The following is a 24063-nucleotide window of genomic DNA, read 5'->3' on the forward strand; positions in this document are numbered from 1 at the left end:
CACACACACACACTTATAGAAAAGTACTTGTTTCAATCTGTGTACTCACCACATTTGTCAAGAACAATCAGCTGCACAAAGTCACAAAGTTTACGACATTTAGGATTATATGTTGTGTATTTTGTAATGTCAACAGATGCACAAACCAAACAAAAAAAATAAAAACAAAACAGTTATTAAACCAATTATCCTAATCAAAAAGCAATTAGACATTAATATAAAAAAAAAAAATTTTCATAATACATGATAAGGATAACATCAGATTTATCACATAAAAAAATAATAATATAGACCCACACAGCAAAACAATTACACTATGAACTTTCGCTAGCTACCTAAATGACATCAGACCAAAATGAACATACAAATACAGTGAATTTTGGAAAATGATAATAAATATGGATAAACTCAAATACCTGAAATATTCACGGACAATGCGTGCCCTTATTTCATTTCCCCGTCGGGAAACACTCCCCCCACCGATTGTCCGGCCAACCCCTGGCTCCTCATCAGGTAATTCCTCTGTTTGAGGAAGCTCTACGCGACTCCTTACAGCGATGTTATGGAGGATAGCGCACAGGACCACAATTTTACTTACCATCTCCGGTGAATACATGATGTCGCCACCAGTGCGGTGGAGCACACGAAAGCGCCCTTTAAGGACACCAATTGTGCGCTCCACCTGCTGTCTAGTGGCAGTAAGCGCAGAGTTAAATGCCATCTGTGGTCCTGGCCTGGGCTTACTGTAAGGAGTCATGAGCCAGGGGGTGCAAGGATATCCACGGTCTCCTGTTTGATGAGATTAAAAGATGGAAATTAAATTTGTAAATTAAAATTACCTAAAAGAAAAAAAAAGAAAAAAAAAATCTAAAATACTCACCCAATAACCACATGTCTTGGCCTTCCATCGATCTTAATCTCTGCCATATTCCTGATTGTCTAATGACATGTGCATCATGGGAGTTCCCCGGGAACTTAGCATTCAGGGACAGGATCTGGAGGGATGGCCCACAAACAACCATTACATTCAGAGAATGAAACAGTTTCCTGTTTCTATAAATTTCTTCATTATGTCTTGGTGGTACAATAGCTACATGTGTGCCATCCACAACCCCAATAACGTGTGGGAAGCGACTACCACCTTCCTCAAATTGCCGCTTCACCACATCCAGGGCACCAACATCCAAAGGCATTGATATAAATTGCTTTACTCTTTTGATGAAAACCTGGCTGACACGCCGCAGGATCTTACTGAACTTGCCCTGCGACATGCCAACCAGATCTCCCACCACATGCTGATACGAGCCAGTGGCAACAAAATGTAACACAGCAAGGAATTGTGTCAATGCTGGTATTGCTGTAAGATACCTAATGGATTGTTCTAGATCACTCTCTTTTATGGAGTGTCTAGGATTAGATGAGGTGGCAGTCTGTATCTGCGCAACACAACATCATCAGGCATCCCAAAAAGAAGGAGACGGGTACGGAAAATTGGGGGCCTAGCACGCCTCCGTTGCCTTGGATGATGAGGAGCCGGTTGGGGTTGGAGGGCTTGCGCCGGTTGGGGTGGGAGTGGTTCGGTGGGTTGGGGTGGGAGTGCTTCCGCTGCCACATGAATAGACATCACCAACTTAAAAAGAAGGTAAGAATCATGACACAAAAAAAACAAACAAAATACACACATTGTCATCCATATTCAATATAAAAGTGTATGGGTGTTAACTTACTGCTCGTGCGCACTCCATTTCTTCAAATTTTAAATAGGATCCGAAAACACATAATTGAAATATTTAAAAAAAAAGCAAAATTAGATAATTACCAACAACATAGGTTAACATCACAAAACCAAAAAAAATATAGATATCAACCCTACCCATTTAATGAATGCAACAATATATAGTATTCAAAATAAGTATGACTCATTTTATGAGAAAAAAACACATCAAAATACAATAAAACACAAAACACATCGTCAAATTTAAAACGGGGGTCCTTTATTTGCAAATACTGCAAAAAACAGCCCTACTTTGTCAACAAAAAATGCTTTGTAAACAAACAAATAAGACACCTACAAGAGAGAGAAAAGCACTCTAAAGGCCCATACACATTAGACGATGTCGCTCTGTGAGCGACATCGTCTAACGTTTCCCCCTCCCGGGCCGGACGGTCGGCGGCTGCCTGTACGCACTGAGCGATATGACCGCTCATATCGCTCAGTGACGTCACGCCCCCGCCAGCCCTGCATGAAGGTCGTGGACGACAGTCCACATCCTTCATGCATGCCCTACCGACAGCGACGATCGTTGCCAACCCGCGGGGCCGCGCATCGGTCGTCGCTGGCGGCATACACACTTGACGATAAAATGAGCGACGTCTCTCAAGGAGGGGGAAAATGAGCGACGTCGCTCATTTTATCGTTAAGTGTGTATGGACCTTAAGAAATCAGATACACACTTGCAACAAACAGCAGGACACACAGAGATAGGCTACTTACCTGCTCAATAAATTAAAGCACCAATTGGGAGCCACAAAATAAATGAAAAATGCCGACTTGGCCTCAAAATAACTGTGTGCTGAAACACCACTGAGAAAACTACAAGAGAGAGAAAAAGACTCTAAGAAATCAGATACACACTTGCAACAAACAGCAGGACACACAGAGATAGGCTACTTACCTGCTCAATAAATTAAAGCACCAATTGGGAGCCACAAAATAAATGAAAAATGCCGACTTGGCCTCAAAATAACTGTGTGCTGAAACACCACTGAGACAACTACAAGAGAGAGAAAAGGACTCTAAGAAATCAGATACACACTTGCAACAAACAGCAGGACACACAGAGATAGGCTACTTACCTGCTCAATAAATTAATGTTTAAATGTAGCAAAAAAAAACTTCCAAAAAAGGCCTACTTGGGCAGAAAACAAATAGTGTGGCCAAACACCACTAATGACATACCTACAAGAAAGAGAAATGGACTATAATAAATAAAGTATACACTCTCAACAATAGAACAGACACACTGTAAAGTACAGGTAACAAAATATTACATAGTACATAAGAATACATTTATATGTCAAACAGTTACCCACCAAAATAGTAAGACCCTGTTTAAAAAACTACAAACTTCCATTGCACACCTATACATACTTGGTTTGGTAATAGCCTAATTTAGTAATACAAACAAAAGAAACTTAGCAAAAAATAAGCAATACACAACACAACATTAAAACATTTTCTAGCTAACAAACGCACATTTGTCTGCATTATACTGAAACAAAAACTCACTCAGCAAAGTTTTAGCAAACACGACCACCTTCTTAGAAATAGCACAAAGCTCCATCTGCCATCATACACCCACTCACACAGGCTGCAATCCAGACTGTTAAATAAGCAGTACAATTAGTGGACGAATTAGCATAATTTACACCTGTGTGAATTACCGCACTGGACACGCAGCTATAAATAGCTACACACCTGTGCGAACACACATGCCACCAGCAACATGGCTACTCGTGAGCAATTGGCAACAGAGATGGACCGCGTACAGCAGCAGATGTCTGCTTTGACGCATAGGCGCCTAGCGTTGAGGAGGCAGATAATGGAATCCGCACTTGCGGATTCTGAAGTAGCGGGACCCAGTACTAGAGACATTCCATCTTCTGATAACCAGCAGTTAGGAGTGGATACCCTGCCAGACATACATACTGAGGGGAACTGAGGGAGATTCTGCAATAGCCTCACGAACACAAACTACACAAGCAGCTAGTGAAGAGGAAGATGGTGATGAGGAACATGACGAAAGCTCACAGGCTACTTCTAAGGGAAAAAAAAGGCAGCCCCCCTTCACTAAGAGGGAGTTGCGTGTTTTGGTCACACAGGCCATGTCAAAAATACATCGAGGACCAAAAAACATGGGTGCTGCAACCAAAGATAGAATCTGGAGGGACATCACTGATTCTGTTAATGAAGTCGGCTCAATAGTCCGAACATCAAAGGAAGTTAGAAGACGGTAAGTGTATATTGGCAGTCCATTATCTGTGCCAAGTATTCTTATAAAGTTAGTTAGATGTGATGTTGCCTATAGCAACCAAATGCATAACATGTGTACTATATATTAAAGCAAGTATTCATAATTTTTCTCTACCTTGCCCCTATTTGTGCCCACATATTTAGTTGGGCCGACTTCAAATCCCGCCTGAAGGGCAAGAGGTCTGTGGAGTGGAATGCCTCGAAGGCAACTGGGGGAGGTCCAGCTGCCACTGTGGAGTACACAGATCTGGAGGAGATGGCGATGGACTGTGTGAGCTACGAGGAGGGGGTAGGGTTGTCTCATATGGACACGGACCTGCCTGAAATACTGATGGCACATGACTTGCCAGGTAAGTTTACACACATATTCCTAAACAACTAATTAAGTGGTTCAAAAAGGCTCATGTTTAATTGTCAAACTATTTTTCCACTCATTCTTCTATTTCCTTTGAACATAACACAGCACAGGTGAGTGAGCAGGTAGAGTCAGAGGAGAGTTATGTGGCTGAGGCTGAGGTGGAGGGACCTAGTGTCTCTGGCACTGTGGGACCACAAATCCCACCCATCCAGATTCCAACTGGCCCCCCCACCCAACCCTCTGCTATCCCGGCCATCCTGTCTGAAATAGCTAGGTATGGTGAGAGCCTCAATGCGTTTCAAGACAGGATGATCCGGGAGGTTAGCCAGATACCTGTCTGGCTCACTGAGCACAGAACCAGTGTGGAGCAAGGTGTAGCTCAACTCTGCCAAGGTCTGGCAGAGATCAGGCAGGGCCAAGAGCAACTCGCCTCCTCCTTCAAAGACCTTGCAAATTCAATCTTGCAAGGGCTCCAGAACATCGCTGTCTCCCTTGCCCACAGTGGCAGAGAGCCAGCCACATCTGCTCCCTCCCTCCCTCTGCCCAGGAAGAACATCCCACTGGGCAGGGCCCTCGAAGGTCGCTTCGCAGACCGAGCCATGAAGAACGTCATCAGGCGGGAAAAAAGAAGAGAGAGTGATGTCTCTCCAGATGGGCAGCACCCATGTATTTCATGTTGGCTCGATGTATTTTTTGTGTTGGCTTGTGTGGCCAGAATGGCGAACTGCCTCAAAGTGAAAGGATCAATTTATGTTTGTGTATATTGTAGCCTGTGAGTTTTTTTCCTGTATACCAGAGCCATCTTCCTCTTCCTAGCGTGCTGTGTATTGTTGTGTTTGTGTGTTGGTTCCAGAATCTAACTCAGTTCCCCTACAAATTATGTCTGGCTGGGTTGGCTGGGTGTTGACAACATATTGTTTATTTTCATTACAAATCATATTTTGTCAGAAGATGGAGTTTCCCTAGTACTGGGTTCTGCTATGTTATTTGTGTCAGTGGCATCTGCTTGCTGCTATGTCCATCTTTGTCTGTGATGCTCACCTGTAGCCATGTTGTTTTGACCAATGAATATATTTATTGAGTAAAAAAATATTTTATTAAATTTTGTTTGTGTACTTTATTAAAGTTAATGCATTATGTAAAACTTAGCACAGTAAAGTTTTGCATGGCATATAGACATTTGTGGAACAAGGGAACAATCTGAATATTCATACAAACATTGCATCTTTCAAAATGCAACAGGTATGCCTCGCACAACACTTTACTGGCCATATAAAAATAGTATTTTAAAATAGGTTCTTGGGTTACTAGGGGCAACATGACAATATTAAACATTGAGAGATATTCGCACCAAAGTTAAACATTTTTATTAAATAAAAATGTGTAGGCTGCATTATGTTGGTCATGATATGTGTTATGTACAAAGGAATATTTGTTTGAGGTTTAGATTTTGCAGATGTAATTTTGAAGTTTGGTTATTTCCACTTGTTTGCATTTGGTAGTATTTATGACACAATTAAAACATGCATTTAACATAAATGTTTAGTTAATAACTAAAACAAATTATGCCTTATTTCGCAGCGTCAGATTTATAGGTGCTTACAACAGAAAATGTAATGTACTGTCCACACAATTGCTGTTTGCAGTATTTCAGCAGAACAGTGTTTTGCAAGTAATTGGACAGCAGATGAATGAAATTTCTAATTAACAGCTAATTATTGCAGACACACTTGTAACATTACTTCGCAGATGCAGAGTAACTGCAGACCTACTCCTATGCTGCGAGAAGATAGCGAACATTTGTTATGTTCATTTTACAATCGGGAACGCTTTTCTGCTCAAAACACGCCTACTGCTGGTTAGATTCCGAGGCCGAGCCCCTGTCACGCCTTCGTCACTCCCTGTTTTCGGTGATGTAGTACGATAAGAAAAGCTGTTAGTAATTTTGCACAAGCGTCGTATCGCTGCCTTTGCGCACGCACAGTTCAGCAGTCGCGCATGCGCAGTGTGCGGATTTCCGCCGTTTTGCGATGCGATGAACTGCTGCGATCAACTCGGAATGAGGGCCCATGTGCACTGCAGGGGGAGCAGATATAACATGTGCAGAAATAGTTAGATTTGGGTGGGGTGTGTTCAATCTGAAATCTAAATTCCAGTGTAAAAATAAAGCAGCCGGTATTTACCCTGCACAGAAACAAAATAACCCACCCAAATCTAACTCTGTCTGCACGTTATACCTGCCCCCCCTGCAGTGCACATGGTTTTGCCCAACTGCTAACAAATTTGCTGCTGTGATCAGATCTGAATTACCCCCAGTGTTTATTTTAAGCACCATAATAGTGTGATAGTTCATTTTATGCCACATAATAATGCACTAGTTCAGAGGTTCTCAAACGTGGTCCTAAAGGCACCCCTTCGGTTCAGGTTTTAAGTTTATATATGCTTGGCCACAGGTGACTTAATTAGCTCTTCAGTCAATTTGATTAACCATCTGTGCTGATCCATGGGTATACCTAAAACCTGGACAGTTGGGGTGCCTTGAGGACCGCGTTTGAGAATCACTGCCCTAATTAATTTAATGAACTATAGTGGTGCCTAGTAAGTTATAGTAGTGTCATATTTACATTTTACCACACAGTGCCCCCAGTTCATATCGTGTCACATTTATGTGCCCCAAGTTAACATGCCACATTGTACTGCTACCAATACACATACAACATAGTGCTCTCAGTTCACATTATGCCATACTGTTTAGCGGGCATATCCAAACCTCCTAACTTTCGACTGTAGGGAGTCGGGACCAGCCGTGCCTGAGACACGGCTGCTACCGGAAAGGGGACGGGGCCTTGGATAGAGGGGCCTCCCAGGGCCAAGCGCTGCAACCCCTGTTTTCTGCATTTTGGGGGCGTGCCCAGCACTCCCTGCACTCTCCCGACTCCACACCCTGCACTGATAGATGCTGGGCGGGAGAGCAGGACAGTGTATAATTAGTGGGACTGTCCCGCAGTATTCAGGACAGTTGGGAGGTATGCATATCTGGTAGACTACTTTATGACTTGGGTGCCATTGAGTCAGGATCCAGAGATGGCCTCTGGGCCCCATAGCAATGTCACCTCCTCTACCCACTATAGCTATGCCCACGTGCCTGGTTTGTAAAGCACCTGAGGCTTCAGTCACTGAAGACTAGTACACTAATAATAAACATTTGATTATTTGTTTTGCATGGTTCTGAAGAAAACAAACTTGGTTGATCTGGATACCAGAATGTGTTTTTTTTAAATGTTTTGAGTGAGTGTAAACAAAACTTTAATTTCTATCTTCCGATTTCAATAGTATTAATATTTGTTTCAGAAAATACCCAAAGAACTATAAATAATGTAACATATTTGATTAATTGAACCAATAACTGATGTAAACTCTGAAGTCGATATGTTTTTTGTATTGGTTCATGTATTTTGCATTTATCTTCTTAAAGAATGCAAAAATAAATAAATGCAAATGACCTTATAAGTCAAACATTTTGAGAACATCGTAATGCAGAAAAAGCATGTTTGCTGCAAAGCAAATAAAACAACCAAAACAAAAGAGGATACAAACTGGGGTTAAACATTACAATCCAATATACAGTATCAATTCTATAAAAAAGGCAGTTTTATGCTTTTTTTATTTTAATATCCAAAAAACTAACATCTATACATAGCAATCAAAACACCATTTCTGATATAATTGAAATGTATAATAAATGTATGCAAATTACAAATGCTTGCAAAGAAAACAAAATTTCAATTAAACATGGAGGCCCAGATTTATCAAGCCTTGGAGAGTGATAAATTGCAGGATGATAAAGAACCAAACAATCAGCTCCTAACTGTCATTTTGCAAACACAGGGACTAGTTGAGAGTAGCAGATTCTGATTTTTAGCAGAATCTGCTACTCATGCAATCGCATGCTGGGGTCGCCCATCGCAGGGCAAGGCCGCCCAGCACCCTACCTGTCGCCCACCAACTGTGATCACGCTGTAATTGAAATTGCAATTAGTGCAGCAACTATGGAAGCAGCCACTTTTTCAATTGGAGCCGGAGACATGCCCCCGTTTTCCCCACTCTACCCCGAAAAAGCTCCGTCAATCAGGCAGAGGCATTCGCAGCTAATGTGGTCCGACTGCATTAACTGCGCATACATGCGCAGGACAGGACCTGTGCGTGTGGGGTTCCCTTCGCTAAAATTGCGGTCGCAGTGCAGCCTCTAGCATTGCAGTTGGTACTTTATCACCGTGTAATTTCTCACTCTCAAAGTCTCGATAAATCTGGAGCGTAGTCTTCTTCTGCTGCTTGTACTTGCACAACATTCAGCAGCTGTGATAATAGTTAACCAGTTTAGCTTTCAGTGCCATCCACATTTTATTCCTTTCTCTCATGGCACTAGGAGGTTTGGGATTCAGGTCAGCACCCCTTTGGCTAGCTAAGCATACTGGTGAATTGGAGAATCTGGATGGCCTAATAAAGCTGTTCTTCATTCAGTCCTATAGAGTCAACTTCTGCAGTACAGGGGATACCATAACCCAATTGCAGATGGTAGAAGCAGTGTTAGCCAGGCTTGCCTACCCTCCCGCTGCTCCCGATTTTACACTGGGCTCCACAAGGATGGACAATGGGGGTGTAGAGTAGGATCTTGATTCGAGGCACCAACAGGCTCAAAGCTTTCACTGTTCCCAGAATGCACAGCGCCGCCTCCTCTATAACCCCGCCTCCCTGCACAGGAGCTCAGTTTTGTAGTTGGTGCTGCAGTAAGCAGGCACATAACAGAGGGGCTGCTCCAGGCAGCCCTAAGAAGTGCTTTTTTTAAAGAAAATAGTGAAGACTTCAAAGGGCAGCAGCGGTGGTAAATGTCAGAAGACATTCACTGCTGCAGCTCCAGCTCTCCCCAGCGGCGCTGTACACTCCCAAGCCCTGGTTGCCGGGTAACTACAGCAGGAGGCTCCGGTTTTCTTCTTGTCAGGCACACACGACGGGGGCTCTCCGGGATCGCGTGGCCACGCTTTGGGAGGTGGTGAGTGGGTCCCGCTTGCGGGCCCCGGTCTTTATCGTGATCCGGCGCGGTCAGTGGGAGGCGGGCCGCGCGCGCTGGCCGTGGACACTGTGGCAGTACAGGCGATACCACTAGATCACCAGGGCATGGGTGCAGGTCAGGTTTTCTCTCTAAACCATTTTCAGTAGCCCACAGTACCCGGTGGTTTTGCCAGCAGGGGGATAAGGCTTTGACCTGAAGCTTCTCCCCCAGCCCCAGTGCGCCATTTCCCGCAAATGTTCCCGCCCTGGAGCTGCATATCTGTCTCTCCCTCACTCCCTGTCAGTGTCTGGGCGCCATTATCCCTCAGCTTCACTGTTCCTGGGACTGCTTGGGCAAATCCTCCTGTGTAAAGCCGCCTGGTTGTCAGTGCTGACTTTACATGACACTTAAGTTTTCTACCTGCCTTTTTAAATAGTGCTAGTTAAGAAAGAGTGCATTTAGTCAGGGTTTTCTAGTACAATTACCCTGTGATATAATCCAGTTCTTACTGTGCAGTGTTATATCTATTGACTATATAGCTATATATATATAAGCTAGTCCAGTGCAGTATTATTGTTAGTAATAACCTCTGCATTGTACAAACTGTGACTATCTGTGTGTGCATTAGATAGCTGAGTGGTGTCCATTTCGTGTCTTTCACTCAAATTGCTATCCCTATATTCTATAACCTTAGGGGGCTTGGTGCGTCAGGTTTTAAATTGATATAGGATTTTCACAAAGATATACTTTAATACGTATTTTTCTCTGTGAATTAGTCACCATATCTCTCCTTTATCTCTGCTAGTGCTGACTACACGGCGCAGGGGTTTGGGTAAGAGGTATTGTGCTGCTGCGAATTGTACTGTGTTACCTGATACTGCAAGTTATATCATTTCTGTTTCTGAGGGTAACGGTTCTGGGGCTGAACACACTGCCGGTGTTGCTGAAGCCACAGATCCCTATGAGGGGAATATAGCAGCTGTGGGCTCTGGTTCTGGGGGCTCCTTGCCCCCCAGTGGGACTGTGGCAATGGAGGCACATAATGACCCACCGTGGGCTGCTTTTTCCACGCTTCTGCATACGCTAGTTCATAAACTAACACCTCCTATGGGACCCACAATGCCGGTACAAACGTATGTGGTCCCTGAAGCTAACCCGCTGTGGATGGACGATTTATCTGCTCAATTGAAGAAGTTGAACCAGTCCCTGACTACAAAAAAGTCTGACCATCGCTCACCTAAGTCCAAGGGGTCCTCTAAGCGAGCGCTTGTCTCCTCACAATCCACTGCTGTCACTGACACCTCGTCTGATGAAGACGGCACTTACACTGACCCCACAGGTTCTGACTCAGATACTGCGGATGGGGAGGGTAGTTCACATGTGGATGTTCCTGATCTTTTGGAGGCTTTTAAGTTAATTCTACAGATTACGGATGATCCCGAGCTCCTAAGAAACCAGATAGGTTCAAGCGTCAGAAGGTGGTTAAACAAGTTTTACCTCACTCTGATCACCTAGTGGATATACGTCAGGAACCCTGGGAAAACCTGGGTACGAAGTTTGTGTCTCAAAAGAAGATGCTGGCTCGCTATCCCCTCGCGCCAGAGCTGTCTAAGAATTGGGAAACGCCTCCTCCAGTGGACTCACATGTGGCTAGGTGTTATGCACACAGGTGCCTGCAGGAATGTACTGGTGTCTGAACTGTTATGCACACCAGTGCCTGCAGGAATGTACTGGTGTCTGAACTGTTATGCACACCAGTGCCTGCAGGAATGTACTGGTGTCTGAACGGATAGGGATGCAAAACAAATGAACTCACAGACAGACTGGGGAATATGACATTACGTACACAGAAGGTGATAGGGTAACAAAATAAACACAAAGTGAACAGATAAGCCCAGAGGCTAAGAAACTGGGTGTCTCCCTAGTATTAGGAATGCTCAGATGGAAAAAGCAAGATGTTGTGTTTTAATACGTAGAGAACCCGAAATGCTGTTGCTAAGGGCAACAGCAAAACCCTAAAGGGTTACCAACGGGTGTGGCAGTAAACTCCTTGGTCAGAGATGGAATGATAGACACAAGGAGAGTCTCCACAATCCTAATCCTCACTTGCAGTGCACAGGTTCACCTTACTGCCACTAAACTGACACCTGAACACCTTTGCACAGTGAGAAAGGATTTAGGCAGGCAAGTCTGAGAATACAGCCGCAAACTTGCTAAGTTCACAGAGTAGCAAAAGAACCCCAGCAAGTTAAACGACTGACTCCAGTTTTACTGCTAGGTCTGGATTGGCAGAGTGTAGTACCAAACCCCAAGGCCTATTTGCAGTAAGCAACAACAAATACAAAGCTACACAGTACTGGCTAACTTTCAGGAACTGACTAACCAACAAAGATTCAGCAGCATCTGCTTAACCTGAGAAGAGGCCTTATATAGCAGGTGCTGTCCACGCCCCACTCAGACCTCACAGACTGTGAGCACAAAAACCAGCACCGGATCCCCTGCCGTGCACAAAGCCTGTAACCACTGCACAGCAAAAGACCCGAACCGGAGTATCAGCTGCGCTCAGGCCACTCCGCTAGCACTTGTCTCCCGGTTGCCATGACGACGTGGCAGCACAGGGCAGGAGACCCTAACAGTACCCCCCCTCTGACGAGGGGTCAAAGAACCCCTACCACCGGGTTTATCGGGGAACTGCGAGAAGAAAGAGCGTATCAGTCTGGGGGCATGAAGATCACAACTGCGCACCCACGACCGCTCCTCCGGGCCATACCCCTTCCAGTGCACCAAAAATGACAGCCGACCCCGAACCATCTTGGAGTCAAGAATCCTTTCAACAACAAACTCCCTCTGGCCACGTATCAGAAGAGGAGAAGGTCTTCCACTGGAAGAAGGATTACTAATCGCCCGTTTTAAAAGGGAACAATGAAATGTTTTATTGATACCCAAAGAACGGGGCAGATCTAACTGAAATGCCACCGGATTGATAACCCTGGTGATCTTATAAGGGCCAATGAACCGGGGGCCTAACTTATGAGATGGCTGTCTCAACTTCAAATTCTTGGTAGACAACCAGACGAAGTCTCCTAATTTGAAGCTGCAGGGTCTTTTCCGCTTATCAAAAACCCTTTTGGTCACTAATGACACAGACACAAGGGCTTTCTTCACTTTCCTCCAAATACCTCTAAGGACCTAAACCACAGAGGAACCACCAGGCGTGGAGTCCAGGGGGTCAAAAGAATTGGCCTTAGGATGATGCCCATACACACAAAGGAAGGGAGAGATCCCTGTAGCAGAGTGAGCCGCGTTGTTATAGGCAAACTCCGCCATGGACAGATGAGCAACCCAGTCAGTCTGACACTTGGAGACATAACACCTGAGGAACTGCTCCAAGGACTGGTTCACCCTTTCAGTCTGCCCATTAGACTGCGGATGGTAGCCTGACGACAAGCTGACAGAAATCTGGAGATCGGAACAAAATGCCCTCCAGAATTTGGCCACAAACTGGGATCCGCGGTCAGAGACCACATCAAGTGGCAACCCGTGGAGATGCACAACATGCAGCATAAATAATTCAGACAGGCGTCTGGCCGATGGCAGCCCAACCAGTGGAACGAAGTGCGCCATCTTCGAAAACCTGTCAACAACAACCCAGATGGCTGTCATTCCCGAGGATTTGGGCAAGTCCACCACAAAATCCATTGAAATGTGGGTCCATGGCTTAGATGGAATAGAGAGTGGATGTAATGGGCCAACAGGAACCCCTCTAGGAGTCTTATTTCGGGCACAGATGTCACATGCCCGAACCCACTGATCCACATCCTTAGCCACCGAGGGCCACCACACCGCCCTAGATAGCAACTCCAGAGTTCTGGCAATACCCGGGTGACCTGCCGACTTCTTGGCATGGAATTCCAGGAACATTCGCTGTCTTAACCTAGGAGGCACAAACAAAAGACCTACCGGAAGGTCTGGAGGAGCCTGCTCCTGTGCTCTAAGGACTAATGACAAGAGGTCCTGGGTAATGCCCACCTTAATACATGATGGGGACACAATGGGCAACGGCTCCTCTGTGGTCTCCTAGATTGGAGCAAAACTCTGCGAGAGCGCATCAGCCTTGATGTTTTTTGACCCAGGGCGATATGTTATCAAAAAATTAAAGCGAGCAAAAAACAAAGCCCATCGTGCCTGCCTGGCATTGAGACGCTTCGCTGACTCTAAATATGCCAGATTCTTATGGTCGGTGAGAATTGAGACCACAAACTTAGCCCCCTCAAGCCAGTGTCTCCACTCCTCGAGTGCATCCTTAATAGCCAACAATTCCCGGTTACCCACGTCATAATTCATCTCGGCAGGCGAAAATTTACGGGAAAAGTAAGCACAAGGATGAAGGCGATTATCAGACACTCCCATCTGAGAGAGCACTGCCCCAATACCCATCTCAGAGGCATCCACCTCCACCACAAAAGGACGCTCTGGATCTGGGTGTCGCAGCACCTTGGCCGAGACAAATGCCCTTTTGAGACGGGCAAAAGCCGCTTTAGCCTCACGAGACCAGTGAGCAACATCCGCCCCTTTCTTAGTGAGTTCCACCAAGGGCGCCACTATAGACGAAAATCCAGCGATAAATCGTCTATAAAAATTCGCAAAGCCAAGGAAACGCTGAAGCGCCTTCAAACTAGTGGGCTGCACCCAATCCAGGACTGCCTGTACCTTGGAACCCTCCATTTGGAAACCTTCTGGGGAGATAATATATCCTAGAAATGCGATTTGCTGAACTTCAAATTCGCACTTCTCCAGCTTCGCCCCAAGCCGGTGGTCTCTGAGTTTCTGGAGGACTAAGCGTACATGCTTCCGATGTTCCTCCAGGGAATGGGAGAAGATTAGGATGTCATCTAAGTAAACAACTAAGAATCTATCCAAATATTCCCTGAGTACATCGTTCATGAAATCCTGGAAGACTGCCGGGGCATTACAGAGCCCAAAAGGCATCACCAAATATTCATAATGCCCTGAGTGGGTATTAAAGGCAGTCTTCCATTCATCCCCCTCTCTTATTCAGATTAGATTGTACGCCCCGCGTAGGTCAATCTTAGAAAAAATGGTGGCAGTACGAAGCTGGTCAAACAAGACCGAAATGAGAGGCAGTGGGTATGAGTTTTTAATCGTGATACGGTTCAATTCCCTGAAGTCGATGCAGGGTCGCAACGAACCGTCCTTTTTACCCACGAAGAAGAACCCCGACCCAACTGGAGACTGTGAAGGTCTGATAAATCCCTTAGCCAAGTTCTCCTGAATGTACTCTGCCATAGCCTGAGTCTCAGGACGTGACAGGGAGTACAACCTGCTCTTGGGAAGCTTAGAATTCGGCAACAAATCAATGGCACAGTAATAGGGGCGATGGGGAGGTAGTACCTCTGCAACTTTTTTGGAGAACACGTCCGCAAAATCTGCATAACACCCTGGCAATCCTGGAAAACTTAGCTGCGAGAGCCTGACTGGAAGGCTCAAGCAACTCCTGAAACAATCAGTACCCCAACTAAGAATCTCCCCAGAGACCCAGTCAAATTGAGGATTGTGGGCTCTTAACCAGGGTAACCCCAACACCAATGGGGCAAAAGTACAGACAGTCACATAAAAGGACAATTTTTCAGAGTGTGTGGCTCCAATAAACAAAGAAATCTGGCTAGTGCAAGAGGTAATTTTACCTTGGGATAATGGTTCCCCGTTTAACCCACAAATCTCAATTTCCAATGCCAAGGGTACTAAGGGAACAGAGTGTTTCAGGGCAAATTGGCGGTCCATAAAAACCCCGTCGGCCCCACTGTCCACAAAGGCCTCAGTCTTGACAGTTTGACCGAGGATCTTCAAGGTCACCGGAATGATAAAAGTCTTCTTGGGAAATTCTGACTTCTGGCCTGACAGGATATTTCCCATCACCCTCAGGCCCTGAAGTTTTCCGGCTTTTCTGGGCATGATACTACCACATGACCTTTATTCCCACAGTACAAACACAACCCCTGCTGTCTCCTCCGCGTCTTCTCACGCGAGGAGAGGCGGGTAGCCCCAATCTGCATAGGCTCCTCGGAAAATTCCTCAGAGTCTGAGGTTCCCTTGGGAAAGAAGGAAACCTCGGTCTCCCTTTCAAGCCTACGCTCTCTCAGCCGTCTATCCACCCGGATGGATAACTGCATGAGCTGATCCAAGCTATCAGGCAAGGGATATTGTACCAGTTGGTCTTTTATCTGGTTAGAAAGACCTCTTCGGTACTGGTGTCTCAGGGCTGGGTCATTCCACTGGGTATCATGGGCCAACCTTCCGAAACTCCGTACAGTAAACCTCAACTGGCCTTCGCCCTTGCTTAAGGATCGAAATCTGAGCCTCGGCTGAGGCCGTCTTGTCAGGGTCATCATACAACATGCCCAGTGCTGTAAAAAAAGCATCAACACTTTTAAGCGACGGACAGTCAGGTTGCAACCCATATGCCCAGACCTGTGGGTCTCCTTGTAGCAAGGAAATCACTATGCCCACCCGCTGAATCTCCGACCCAGAAGACTGAGGCCTAAGCCGGAAGTATAGCTTGCAGCTCTCCTTGAAACAAAAGAACTGCGAGCGATCTCCAGAAAAACGATCCGGGAGATTTACTTTCGGCTCCTTAACCTCTGAAGGTGCTGCTGCTGCGGGAGCTCCGCCAGCGGCCTGGGAGGTGTGCATTTTAATGGATAAATCATTAAATTGTCGAGTCAGGACCTGCACCTGATCGACCACCTGTTGCAACGTATTTTGAGGGGTATGCTCCATATTCCCACAAAATTTCAACAGGAGTATTGGGCTGCTGAATATGTTATGCACACCAGTGCCTGCAGGAATGTACTGGTGTCTGAACTGTTATGGACACCAGTGCCTGCAGGAATGTACTGGTGTCTGAACTGTTATGCACACCAGTGCCTGCAGGAATGTACTGGTGTCTGAACGGATAGGGATGCAAAACAAATGAACTCACAGACAGACTGGGGAATATGACATTACGTACACAGAAGGTGATAGGGTAACAAAATAAACACAAAGTGAACAGATAAGCCCAGAGGCTAAGAAACTGGGTGTCTCCCTAGTATTAGGAATGCTCAGATGGAAAAAGCAAGATGTTGTGTTTTAATACGTAGAGAGCCCGAAATGCTGTTGCTAAGGGCAACAGCAAAACCCTAAAGGGTTACCAACGGGTGTGGCAGTAAACTCCTTGGTCAGAGATGGAATGATAGACACAAGGAGAGTCTCCACAATCCTAATCCTCACTTGCAGTGCACAGGTTCACCTTACTGCCACTAAACTGACACCTGAACACCTTTGCACAGTGAGAAAGGATTTAGGCAGGCAAGTCTGAGAATACAGCCGCAAACTTGCTAAGTTCACAGAGTAGCAAAAGAACCCCAGCAAGTTAAACGACTGACTCCAGTTTTACTGCTAGGTCTGGATTGGCAGAGTGTAGTACCAAACCCCAAGGCCTATTTGCATTAAGCAACAACAAATACAAAGCTACACAGTACTGGCTAACTTTCAGGAACTGACTAACCAACAAAGATTCAGCAGCATCTGCTTAACCTGAGAAGAGGCCTTATATAGCAGGTGCTGTCCACGCCCCACTCAGACCTCACAGACTGTGAGCACAAAAACCAGCACCGGATCCCCTGCCGTGCACAAAGCCTGTAACCACTGCACAGCAAAAGACCCGAACCGGAGTATCAGCTGCGCTCAGGCCACTCCGCTAGCACTTGTCTCCCGGTTGCCATGACGACGTGGCAGCACAGGGCAGGAGACCCTAACACTAGGATGGTGGTTTCCTCAGCTCTGCCTGTCACTACCGTCACGTCTCTAAAAGAGCCTATGGATAAACGTGTGGAGGGTTGTCTTAAAGCGATTTACACCCTCACGGGTGCTGCACAAAGGCCCACTATTGCAGCAACATGGGCTGCAGAGGCTATTGAAGCATGGGCCTTGGAGTTAGAAGCTGAAATCTCTTCTGACCATGCTAGACAATGCTTGTCATATATTGTCACAGCTTCTCGCTATGTTAAAGAGGTGGCTTCTGATGCCGGTATCCTAGCAGCCAAGGCCTCTACTACGTCAGTCCTGGCTCGCCGGATATTGTGGCTGAGATTCTGGTCTGTGGATCTGGACTCTAGAAAAACCCTGTAGGTACTCCCTTTCAAGGGAGATATTCTGTTTGGGGAGGACTTAAATAAGATAGTGGCTGACTTGGCTACTGCCAAAACTGCCTGTCTACAAAGTACCGCTCCTTCTGTGTCGAAGGCTAAAGGTACTTCCTTTCGCCCCTTTCGTCCTTCAGGTAAAGCAAAAGGTCAGGCGTACAACAAGCAGGCCCGCACTTCCAAACCTGGTAAGCCAAAGCCAAAAAGAGCCTGGGCGGGCCCGTCAGCCAGCTTCCAAGGCCGATAAGTCTGCCGCATGATGGGGCGGGCCTCCCCCTGGGGGATCCCAGGGTGGGGGTAGGCTTCTAGGGTATACCCAGGAATGGTTGAAAACCACTTCAGATGCCTGGGTACGGGAAGTCGTCACTCGAGGTTACGCCATAGCCTTAAAAAACCGACCCCCCCATCGATTTTGCCAGACAGACGTCCCGTCAGACCAGACAAAGGCAAACACTCTGCATTCGGTGGTACAGACCCTCCTGGATACAGGAGTCGTAGTACAGGTGCTTCTTGCGCAGAGGGGCTGGGGGTACTATTCTCCGCTGTTTCTAGTCCCGAAACCGAATGGGTCCTCCCGGCCCATTCTCAACCTCAAGGCATTGAACAAGTTTGTGAAAGTTTCCAAGTTCCGTATGGAAACCCTTCGCTCTATAGTTCTGGCTTTGGAACCTGGGGACTACATGGTCTCCCTGGACATACAGGATGCTTACCTGCATATTCCTATAGCAGCGTCACATCAGCAATACCTGAGGTTTGCTATTGGCAACCTCCATTACCAGTTTCGGGCGTTACCTTTTGGTTTTACAACGGCTCTGCGAGTCTTCACCAAAGTAATGGCGGTGATGACGGTGGTACTCCGCCGTCAAAGGGTCAGGATACTGCCGTATCTGGACGACTTGTTAATTCTGGCAAATTCCCTAGAACTTCTCCTACGTCATCTGGATATGACGGTCCGGTTTCTACAAGCCCACGGGTGGCTCATCAACTGGAAGAAATCCTCCCTGATCCCTGTTCAGAGCATGGTGCATCTGGAAGCGCTATTGGACACTCATAACCAGAGGTTGCTCTTGTGTCAGGAGAAAGTCCTGAAGCTTCAGGACAGGATTCGTTGCTTCCTTTCTCGTCCGCAAGTGTTGATACATTCGGCGTTGCAGGTGCTGGGCCTCATGGTATCAGCATTAGACATGGTGGAGTATGCTCAATTCCATTCTCGCCCCCTCCAGAGGCTGATTCTAGCCAAGTGGGACGGCCTGCCTCACAGGATCAGGACTCAAATGATCTCTTTGACTCCGGAGATCCGTCTGTCGCTGCTCTGGTGGCTCCAGGACCAACAATTGTGCAGGGGCCGTCCCTTCTGGATATCCAACTGGGTCCTATTGACGACAGATGCCAGTCTAAGAGGTTGGGGTGTGGTGCTGGAGCAACACTCCCTTCAGGGTCGGTGGACCAAGGAGGAGTCCCTCCTCTCAATCAACATTCTGAAATTGCGGGCGGTCTTCCATGCATTGAACCTAGCCCAGCATTTAATTCACAACAGTCCTGTTCAAGTGCAGTCGGACAACGTCACCACAGTGGCTTACATAAATCATCAAGGCGGCACTCAAAGCCGTCTGGCAATGAAGGTATTCTCACGGATTCTACATTGGGCGGAACGCCATCTACCGGCCATATCGGCAATATTCATTCCGGGAGTCCTGAATTGAAAAGCGGACTTTCTCAATCGTCAGGACGTGCATGCCAGCGGGTGGGACCTCCATCCAGAAGTGTTTCAACTCCTAGTGGAAAAGTGGAGTCTTCCAGACGTAGATCTGATGGCGTCTCGACACAATCACAAGGTTCCGGTCTTCGGAGCACGGACAAGGGATCCTCAAGCAGCATTCGTGGATGCGCTGGCGGTGCCGTGGAGGTTTCGGCTGCCATACGTGTTCCCTCCGGTGTCACTCCTGCCCAGGGTAATTCGGAAGTTCAAGCAAGAAAAAGGAATTCTGCTTCTCATAGCTCCAGCGTGGCCCAGACGGCACTGGTTCTCAGACCTGCAGGGCCTATCGTCAGAGCGTCCAATTCTGCTTCCACAATGCCCAGACCTCCTCGTTCAGGGCCTCTGTGTCTACCAGGACCTAGCCCGGCTGTCTTTGATGGCGTGGCTCTTGAAGCTTCCGTCTTGAGGGCTAAGGGTTTTTCTGAGGAGGTCATTAAAACTATGTTGCGGGCCCGGAAACCGGCTTCTGCCCGGATTTACCATAGGGTCTGGCATTCCTACTTTGTTTGGTGCGCATCTAACAATTATGACGCTTCCAAGTTTAGTACACCCAAACTTTTGGCTTTTCTGCAGCAGGGCCTGGATTTAGGCCTGCGTCTGGCCTTCCTCAAGGTTCATATTTCTGCCTTGTCGGAGTGGTTTCAGAGAAAAATTGCAACTTTACCTGATGTTCATACTTTCACTCAGGGTGTGTTGCGTATCCAACCTCCCTATGTCCCACCTGTGGCTCCTCGTTGCAGGAGCCTCCGTTTGAACCCCTTGGTTCAGCTGATCTTAAGTGGCTTTCCCTTAAGGTGGTGTTCTTGCTGGCTATTGCCTCTGCTAGAAGAGTGTCGGATTTGGGTGCCCTTTCCTGTAGTTCCCCATATCTGATTTTTCACCGTGACCGGGCGGTTCTTCGGACTCGTCCCGGTTATTTACCGAAGGTGGTTTCCTCGTTCCACCTTAATCAGGAGATTGTGGTTCCGGCCTTTGTCTCTCCTGACTTGTCTTCCAAAGAGCGGTCTTTGGATGTGGGACAGGCTCTCCGTATATATGTGAAGAGAACTGCTTCTATTCGAAAATCTGATTCTCTTTGTTTTGTTTGGATTTCACAAATGTGGCTGGCCTGCTCACAAGCAGACCCTGGCCAGGTGGATTAGAATGGTGATTGCACATGCTTATGTGAAGGCTGGTCTGTCAGCTCCTGCTCACATTACGGCCCATTCTATTCGGTCTGTTGGACCTTCTTGAGCGCCCCAACGTGGTGCGACCCTTGAACAATTGAGCAAGGCGGCTACGTGGTCCTCCGTGAACACGTTCATAAGGTTTTATGCCTTCGATACTGCCGCTTCCCAGGATGCTTCCGTTGGATGCCGGGTTCTTGTGCCCGCTACAGTGCATCCCCTCCCATAAGGAACTGCTTTAGGACATCCCCATTGTCCATCCTTGTGGAGCCCAGTGTACCCCGCAGCAGAAAACGAGTTTTATGGTAAGAACTTACCTTTGTTAAAACTCTTTCTGCGAGGTACACTGGGCTCCACAAGGCGCCCACCCTGACGCACTTAGCTTCTTTGGGTTGGTATGGCATTAGCCGCTGACACTTCTCCTGTCGTGAGTGTGTGGTGTATGTGGCTACTAACCGTTGTCGTCTCTTTTCCTGCTACTGCATTGGGCTGGTTAACTAAAAACTGAGCTTCTGTGCAGGGAGGCGGGGTTATAGAGGAGACGGTGCTGTGCATTCTGGGAACAGTCAAAGCTTTGAGCCTGTTGGTGCCTCGGATCAAGATCCTACTCTACACCCCCATTGTCCATCCTTGTGGAGCCCAGTGTACCTCGCAGAAAGAGTTTTAACAACGGTAAGTTCTTACGATAAAACTTGTTTTTTAAAGGAGCCTCCAGCTGCCCCGCAAACCTTGCCAGCCCTCCCGGATTGTAGGGTTCCCTCCATGAAAATACTGGTGCGGGGCCCGTACAGGAGACGTGGTAGCCGTTCTGCTGTGCGGTAGAGCTGGGTAGTCTGAGCGGATGCAGTGCTGGGGGAATACCCAGCGGTGCAGTCCCTACAGTGAAGCACAATGAGCCGGAAGCCAGGGCCCTGCATTACTGTGACTGGCCCCGCCCACAACACTCTGAGTGCACAGCATGTAACATCCTGGCCCCAGCCTTCCACTTACTGCTCCTAGATGGATGTGGCTGTTTTGACCCGCAGTGCCTTCTCACACCACACTGTCCTGGAACAAACAAAGCTACAGTAAGTGGGTTGGGTACTGTGGTTAATATGGGGAAAGGGGGCTGTGTATTAAGTACTTTAATGTGGTGATGTGTGTAAAATGAGGGGGTGAGGGGTTGTGTATAATCAATATGTATGTGTATAATATAATATGGTGCTGTGTGTACTAGGTATAATATGAGGGGAAGAGTGGTAGTGTATAATACAATATATATTGTTCTGTGTGTACTGGATGTATTGTGGGGGAGGGGGGCTTGTATTATGTAATATGGTGCTAGGTATAATATGAGGGGAAGAGTGTTTGTATATAATACAATATATACGGTGCTATGTGTACTGTCTATTATGGGGAGGGTGCTGTATGTGGTAGTGTGCACTGGGTGTGTGGGTGTATACTGGTGCTGTATGTACTGGGTGTATTATGGGCGAGGGAGGGGGGCTGTATATTATGGCATATGTATATATACAAATTCACACACAATCCTGCACTAGTGTACAGTGACGGTCTCTTCTCACAAATGTTTTCTTTCTGCTTTTAGCAATATAGTTTTCACCCGCCATTGCAGGACACACCCCTGAGCAGAGGTGAAAGTATGGTGGTGCGGGCCATTAAGAGATTGGCAGCCGGTACACCGTACCGCCCATCCCGCAGCTGCTTTGAACGCTTTTGTATTAAAGTACCCATGTCATAACAGGACGATGGTTGGCTGAGAATGGTTGTCTCTCAGCCAACCAGCGGCCTGTTACCATGGTAATGGCCGCTGACGAGGTGGGGAAGCAGCGCTGTTCCTGGTTCTGTCTGTCCTACGTGCTCAGCGTGCTCTCTCCTTCCCCTGCTGCATGTGCTATGGTTCCTGGCTCTCCGTGGTGATGGCGCTGCTCAGTCTACTTGCTCCCCTGGTGTGATCCTTCCAGCTCTGGAGCTCTGGGGATTTGTCTGCAGGGATGGTGCTGCTGCTGCTCCCCATGGTGCACAGCCAGTGCTGAAGGTGAGCGCCTGCACTTGGTCCCACTCTCCCCCTTGTGGTCTCACTCTGCTCCTTGTGTCCCCCACTCTTCCCCCTGTGGCCCCACTCTCCCCACTGTGTCCCCTACTCTCCCCCCCTGTGGCTTCACTTTCCCTACTGTGTCCCCTACTCTCCCCTCTGTGGTCCCACTCTCCCCCTGTGTCCCCTACTCTCCCCCCTGTGGCTTCCATTTCCCCACTGTGTTCCCTACTCTCCCCACTGTGTCCCCTACTCTCCCCTCTGTGACCCCACTCTGCTCCTTGTGTCCCCCACGTGTCCCCTACTCTTCCCTCTGTGGCCCTACTCTGCTCCCTGTGTCCCCCACTCTCCCCCCTGTGACCCCACACTCCCCACTGTGTCCCCTACTCTTCCCACTGTGTCCCCCACTCTCCCCTCTGTGTCCCCCACTCTCCCCGCTGTGTCCCCTACACTCCCCTCTGTGGCCTCACCCTCCCACCTATGTCCCCTACTCTCCCCTCTGTGGTCCCACTCTCCCCACTGTGTCCCCTACTCTCCCCTCTGTGGTCCCACTCTCCCCACGGTGTCCTCTACTCTACCCCCTGTGGCTTCCCTTTCCCCACTGTGTCCCCTACTCTCCCCACTGTGTCTCATACTCTCCCCTCTGTGACCCCACTCTGGTCCCTGTGTCCCCTACTCTTCCCTCTGTGGCCCTACTCTGCTCCCTGTGTCCCCCACTCTCCCCCCTGTGACCCCACACTCCCCACTGTGTCCCCTACTCTTCCCATTGTGTCCCTTACTCTTCCCACTGTGTCCCCCACTCTCCCCTCTGTGGCCCCACTCTGCTCCCTGTGTCCACTACTCTTCCCCATGTGACTCCACTCTCCCTCCTGTGTCTCCTACTCTCCCCCCTGTGGCCTCACTCTCCCCCCTCATGTTGACACGCCCCAATTTTTGTGGCCACGCCCCTTGTGGCACGTGGTCATGCCCATTGCGCGCACACTGTACCACCAATTGTTTTTTTTCTGCTTGCACCACTGCCCGAGTGGCAATAAATACGCCCAAAGGTGGACTTAGACACGCCCTTTGGGCAGAGCGTGGCACACCCTCAACAGCGCACCGCACAAAGCATTCTGGTACCACCTGAAATCTCCCTGAAACTCGTTTCCAAAAGTAGGCAAGTATGGTGTTAGCTGTGCAGGAGAGGTTAGCTGAGGTGTTGGCACTGGAACAGGATGCAGGTTTTCGGGATAAACTGAGAGTGGGTGTGCAGTCCTTTGGGATTACCAGAATGTTGGAACACAAAGAAAGGTGGTGGTTAATGGGATTGTCCGTGGAAACACAAGGGCAGGTGCAGAGTTTCAGGATTGCTTGTATGCTGGAAAACAAGGGCAGGTGCAGGGTTGCAGGATTGCCCTTATACTGGAACTCATGGGCAGGTGCCGGCATTCAAGATGTTCAGTGTAGGAACACTGGAGCAGG

Source organism: Pseudophryne corroboree, chromosome 7 (assembly GCF_028390025.1).
Source record: "Pseudophryne corroboree isolate aPseCor3 chromosome 7, aPseCor3.hap2, whole genome shotgun sequence".
In the NCBI taxonomy this organism is placed as follows: Eukaryota; Metazoa; Chordata; class Amphibia; order Anura; family Myobatrachidae; genus Pseudophryne; species Pseudophryne corroboree.